At 40.4% G+C, this 6,780-nt stretch overlaps 1 non-coding gene across 1 annotated transcript; it reads left to right on the top strand.

Moving 5' to 3' along the window:
- Positions 1–268: 268 nt before the first annotated feature.
- TRNAE-UUC (transfer RNA glutamic acid (anticodon UUC)) lies at positions 269–340 on the top strand. Its single transcript has one exon. It is a non-coding gene; the product is annotated as a tRNA-Glu (tRNA).
- Positions 341–6,780: the final 6,440 nt, after the last annotated feature.

Below are 6,780 nucleotides of genomic sequence, written 5' to 3'. Positions count from 1 at the left end.
GGTCTTTCTCTACCGAGACCCCCTCCAGTGGATGCCTCGAGGCTCAAATGCTACAAAACAAACTCCCCAAAAAAACAAACTCCCAAAAAGTTATAAATAAAATCAAAAGACACCATAGAGTGGTAGGAGAAGGAAATACCTGTAATTCATATAACTTACCAATGATTAGTATCTAGAACATATTAAGAAATTCTACAAATCAAAAGCAAAAAAAAACAAAAAAAGAGAGAGAGACAAATAACCCAATAGAAAAATGAACAGAGGGAATTCCCTGGTGGTCCAGTGGTTAGGACTCAGCGCTTTCACTGCTGTGACCCAGGTTCAATCCCTGGTCAGGGAACTAAGATCCCACAAGCTGCGGGGCATGACCACAGAAAAAGAAAAAGAAAAAGAAAAACAAACAGGAGATATGAACAGGCAATTGGCAGAAAGGGAAAGTCAAATAGACAATGAACATATGACATGGTGCTGGGCCTTGCTACTGTTCACGCAAATTTCAACAATGATAAAGACCTAAATATTGGTAAGAATGTGAAACAAGGACTCTCATGTTCTACCTGAGGGAGTATAATTCCTACAACCACTCTGGAGAGTGATTTAGGAACATCTCGTAAAACTGAATATAAGAATGTCTTCTGGGCTTCCCGGGTGGCACAGTGGTTGAGAGTCCGCCTGCCGATGCAGGGGACACGGATTCGTGCCCCGGTCCTGGAAGATCCCACATGCCACGGAGCGGCTGGGCCCATGAGCTATGGCCGCTAAGCCTGCGCGTCTAGAGCCTGTGCTCCGCAATGGGAGAGGCCACAACAGTGAGAGGCCCGTGTATCGCAAAAAAAAAAAAAAAAAAATGTCTTCTGAACCAGAAATTCCACTTTAACGTATATAGAGAAACTCTAGCCTATGTGCCTAAGAAGAAATATGAAAGAACATTCACTTCAGTCTGATTTGTAATAAGAAAGAAAATTAAGTGTCCACCAACAGAACGGTCAGTAATTAAGCAATAAAAACATAGTTTTTCCATCTCTAAATATGCTCTATCTCTCCATTTATTTAGGTCTTCTTCAGTTTTTTCAATAAAGTTTGCATTTGGTCCTGTAATCTAAGTTTAACTGATACCAGTCTTTTATGCCATGATATCTTTCTTTTAAATTGAAGTATAGCTGATTTACAATGTTGTGTTAATTTCTGCTGTACAGCAAAGTGACTCAGTTATACATATGTATACATTCTTTTTTATATTCTTTTCCACTATGGTTTATCCCAGGACATTGAATACAGTTCCCTGTGTTATACAGTTGGACCTCGTCCACCCATTCCATATGTAATAGTTTGCATCTACTAACCCCAAACTCCAGTCCATCCCTCCCCTCCCCTTGGCAATCACAAGTCTGTTCTCTATATGCCAAGATATCTTTTTTCTTTTTCTTTTTTTTTTTTTGGAGTAAAATTGCTTTACAATGTTGTGTTACTTTCTACTGTACAATGAAGTGAATCAACTACATGTATAACTATATCCCCTCTCTCTTGGATCTTCCACCCCACCTCCTCATCCCACCCATCTAGGTCATCACAGAGCACTGAGCTGAGCTCCCTGTGCTATAACAGCAGGTTCCCACTAGCTATTTTACACATGGTAGTGTATTTTTGTCAAACCTAATCTCCCAGTTCATTCCACCCTCCCCTCCCCACCCTGTGTCCACATGTCCGTTCTCTATGTCTACGTCTCTATTCCTGCCCTACAAATACGTTCAACTGTACCATCTTTCTAGATTCCACATATATGCCTTAATGTATGATATTTTTCTCTTTCTGGCTTACTTCACTCTGTATGACAGATTCTAGGTCCATCCACATCTCTACAAATGACCCAGTTTCATTCCTTTTTATGGCTGAGTAATATTCCATTGTACATGGTATCTTAATTCTTAAATTTTAAATGTTGGTTTATCTCCTGATGAACTGAGTTATATGTCCAAGTAATTTCTTTCTAATACAAGTGTTTTACCAGGATTTTTGCATGTATAATAACATCTTCCTTTAATCTTCCCAAACAAACAGCAATCTGGCCAAGCATAAAATTCTCTAACTGCACATTTTCTCTACAAGGAGTTTCAGCAATGATCTGTTTTCTTCTGGTACTCGTAGAGGTCTAAGCCTATGTTTTGCTCCCTTTAAACAACCTGTTTTTATCTGCCTGTGCATATTGCTTCTCAATCCATGTTGAAAGGGTAAAATTGCTCTGAAGCACTGGCCATGAAGAGGTGCTGTGGCTCTGTTAGGAGATCACACAGGTCCTGGAACCAAAGAGCGGAAGTAGTTCCTGTCCCTGCAATGTTAGGCTCTCCTGGACCACAGGAACACTTCTCCTAAGAAACCTAGCAACAGTTCCACTGAACCTAAAGCTTTGACTGCATTTGGGGCTTCTCTGCTAGTGGATCAGAAAGCAGAGTGGAGTTACTCTGCTGGTGTGGGTAGTTGACCTTAGAGAGCATGAGGAAATAAGATTGCTGCTACATAATCAAGGCAGGGAAGAATATGTCTGGAACTCAGGGATTCACCAGGCTCCCACTTGTTTCCATATACAACAACCATGCCTGGCAAGAACACAGGAGCTAAGGGCTCAGACCTCTCCAGGTAAAGATCTGGATTTCCCACTAGGCAAACAACCTAGACCAGCAGAAAGATGAGACACAGGTGAGGGGAATCTAGAATGGGTGGCAGGTGAGAAAGGTGGTGAATGTTTATTGCAGTTTGGAGACTAACTACAGCAGAGGGAGCTACAGTATGAGTTCCAACCATCCCGTATAAGTCTATCTTTTAGAAATTTTGACTGGCCTGCCTAGAGCAAGCTTGAACCCATGACTGACAGGAGATGGTGCACAGATATACCCCAGGCTTCTTGCCCTTCATTCTATACCATCTCCCAGTTCCCCAGGCTGGAGTAACCACATTTATCAACTTAATTTTCTTCTGTTTCACGGCCCCACCCACTACCAGTATTTCCTGGAATTATTTTCCACATCCACCACTTATCTGTCCCGGTTCTTCTTCTGGAGAAATTCACACAAAGATACTTGAGCAGATTTACTATGAAGCTCATGAAGCATCAGCATCAGAACTTCCTATGTTCATGGATGATGTCGGGGTTTTTCTGGAGTAATGAATACTCCAACTTTGTATAACTTCACAAAACCTGGATCCACTCCTGATTATTTGATATTCCATATATACTATTCATTTGCTTGTTTATTATTATTTGTCTTCCTTCACTACAGTTTAAGCACTGATTAGGCAGGAATTTTAGCTCATTTGTTCACTGTTGAATCCCTAGTACCTTTATCAGTGCCGAGCACATAGTAGATGCTAATAATTTTTGTGGAATAGAGAAGCGATAAGCCCCAAATGAACCAAACCCTTTCCTGTTTCTATCTCACTGCATCTGCTCTTTCCTCTAATTAGAATCCCTTCTGCTCCCCCAGCAGCTACTCACTCAAGACCCATCTCATATGTTCAAGAATTGCGTGGGTGGAAATGCAGACATGAATTTAGGGAAGGATTTGTATCTACCCCAAATGCTTAGTTCCCTCTCCAGGTATGATTTCCCCTATGTGTCTATTTTAACTTTTCATTTAAAATTTTTCAAACAGACAGAAAATAGAAACAGCATAATAACCATATATCCACCATTTAAATACAGCTGTTAATCTTTTGCCATATCACTTCACCAGTATATGTTTTTATTTAAATGTATATATTTAAATATAGAATTAATGTAAAACAACTTATTACATCTCATGATCTGTGGATCCGCCGAGTGTTTCCTCCTGTGGTCTCACCTGAGCTCACTCCTGAAGAACTCACTCACCTAGAAGGTTGGCCAGGCTCCCAAAAGTTCAAGGTGGACTCGTTCCCAGGTGCAGTGGTTGGTGCTGGCTGTTGGCTGAGTCCCTCAGTTCTCCTCCAGGACAGTCTCAGGGTTAGTATCAGTAGGAGAAAGGGGAAAGCTGCAAGGCTCACAGAACATCACATCTGCCATAGCTCTTTTTTTTTTTTTTTTTGCTGTACACGGGCCTCTCACTGCTGTGGCCTCTCCCGTTGCAGAGCACAGGCTCCGTTCGCACAGGCTCAGTGGCCATGGCTCACGGGCCTAGCCGCTCCGCGGCATGTGGGATCCTCCCGGACCAGGGCACAAACCCGCGTCCCCTGCATCGGCAGGCGGACTCTCAACCACTGCGCCACCAGGGAAGCCCTGCCATAGTCTTTTCTTAATCCGTTTATTGAGGTAGAATTTATGTACTGTAAAATCCAGTCATTATAAGTGGACATTTCAATGATTTTTAGTAAATGTACAGAGTTGCACAAACCATCACCACAATCCAGTTTTAGAACACTTTTTCCACCCCCAAAAGCTCCGTTATGACAGTATGCAGTAAATCTTCATTTCCATCCTCGGCCCATGACAACGACTAATCTACCCAACGTCTCTCTAGATTTGCCTTTTCTGGACATTTCATATCAATAGAATCATACAATATGTGGTCTTATGCATCTAGACATTTTTCCTTAGCGTAAGGTTTTTGATGTTCACCCATGTTATAACATGTATCAATAGTTTGTTTCTTTTATGGCTGAGTAATATTCCATTGTATGGATAGATCACATTTCGTTTATCCACTTATCAGCTGATGGACATTTAGATTGTTTCCAGTTTTTGGCTTTTGTTAATGCTTCTATGAACATTGACATACAAGTTCTTGTGTGGATATATATTTTCTCTCGGGTAGAAGACACCCAGGAGAGGAATTGCTGGATCACAGAGCAAATTTACATTTAACTTGTTAACTGTTTCCAAAGTGGCTGCACTTTACATGCCTAAAAATAATCATCTAGTTTCGGTACCTTCTCCCATCTCTTTAATTATTTGTTTATTTATTTTGGCCACGCTGCGCAGCTTGCTGGATCTTAGTTCCCTGACCAGGGATTGAACCAAGGCCCTCAGCAGTGAAAGTGCGGAGTCCTAACCACTGGACCTCCAGGGAATTCCCTCTCCCATCTCTTTTAATCTAGAACTGACTCTATCTCCCCAATTATTTTCATTGTACAATCTCCCACATTCTATTTTTAACTTCGTTTCTTCAAGATGTTTTTTAATTTCTCTATCCCTTCTATTTCTAGGAACTGGAAGTAAGACCTACAGACTTGCTTACATTCAAGTTAACATATTTGGCAAGTGGTAATATGTACATCATATTGCATCTCATCAGGAGGCACATAATGCCTGATTGTCCTACTATTACTGATTATAAAATTGATCACTGGGTTGTGGTGGTGAAAGCCAGATCTCTCCATTTGAGGTATTTTTGCCCTTGGCAGTTAGCAAGTAATCCATAGGGTAATTCTATGCCTATTGCCAAAAAAATTAAGTGGGAGAAGATGTTTTAGATAACTTACAAATATTAAGACACAAGCTGACAATTAAAATTTTTAATGTAATTTTTAAGGAACAATATGTATACTTAGCATCTGGAATTAATTAAGCAATATAGTCAAGTACTCATTTGGCAATGAGTTTTCTGGGAACCAAAACAATAAAGCAAAGATATTTAGTATGAAGTCTCACTTCCGAATAGAATAAGGCACATGAATTCTTCCATAAAGGTGAACTAGACTCCAGCAGGAATGTCTCAAAGGGATCCTTATATAAATACATTGAATAATATAATGGATAATTATTCATATACTGTAAAAGCCTGGACATTTATATACCTTGACTGAAGAACCAGCCTTCTGTATCTGAAAAGGAAGTTTTCCTCCATTGGGATTTCCCCGGTGGTCCAGTGGTCAGGACTCCGTGCTTTCACTGCTGAGGGTTCAGGTTCGATCCCTGGTTGGGGAATTAAGATCTCACCAGCCATGGGGAGAGGCCAAAAAAAAAAAAGTCTTCCCCCCTCAAACATCCAATTTTGTGAAACAGACCCTAAACAGTGAGAAAAGAAAGGGACACCTGTCATTTCTGCAAGAGCAATTAAAGCAGCCCTAGAAATTAGTAAAATGACAGATTAGCCTAACAGCATTGTTTTGTTACTCCTATAAGGATATTTTTAAAGGAACTGTGATTACACACACACACTCACACAAACACACACACACACACACAGATTCAAGAACATTATCCTCTGATTACCTAAGATAATACAGTCCAATAACTTGGAGACCCTGGAAGAACAGATAATCACAATTCCCACAAATCTTTTTTCATATTCTTCCTTTCTCTTTCTCTCTCTTATCAGATGTCACAAGCAAACCCTGGCAAGGGCTGAATTGCAATCAATTCGTAGTGACAAATAACTAAAATGCCAGTCTTCTGTGTTGTTGAATGGAGGAAAATACATATGCTTTAGATCCCAGACGTGCAGATGGCACAGTTGAAAGTGTTGGGAAAATTTAGGAACCTGATCCACATTCTTGCCAGAGACAGAGCAGCCTACATTCCTAGGGAAGCTACCAGAAACCATGTATTTTTTTTTCTCAAAATACAGCTTTGGATTGTAAAGAAAAAAATGTTGCTTGCCATTCCGTTCTACAGGGATCAAGCCATTAGTCACTGTAGTCAGCCACCGACAGTGTATCCTGAGGGGAATTCAGGATGGAGAAAAACAGAAAGCATTCTGTGCTTTGAATATACCAGTCCCTAGATAAGATACTTATCTAAGGAAAAATTTCAATGACCCCAGATTCTTGCATCTTCCCATACTTAGAAAAACACTAAAATCATTAATT

Source organism: Phocoena phocoena, chromosome 13 (genome assembly GCF_963924675.1).
Source record: "Phocoena phocoena chromosome 13, mPhoPho1.1, whole genome shotgun sequence".
Taxonomy (NCBI): Eukaryota; Metazoa; Chordata; class Mammalia; order Artiodactyla; family Phocoenidae; genus Phocoena; species Phocoena phocoena.
Note: the sequence above shows the minus strand (reverse complement) of the source record. Positions and strands in the feature narration are given on the sequence as shown.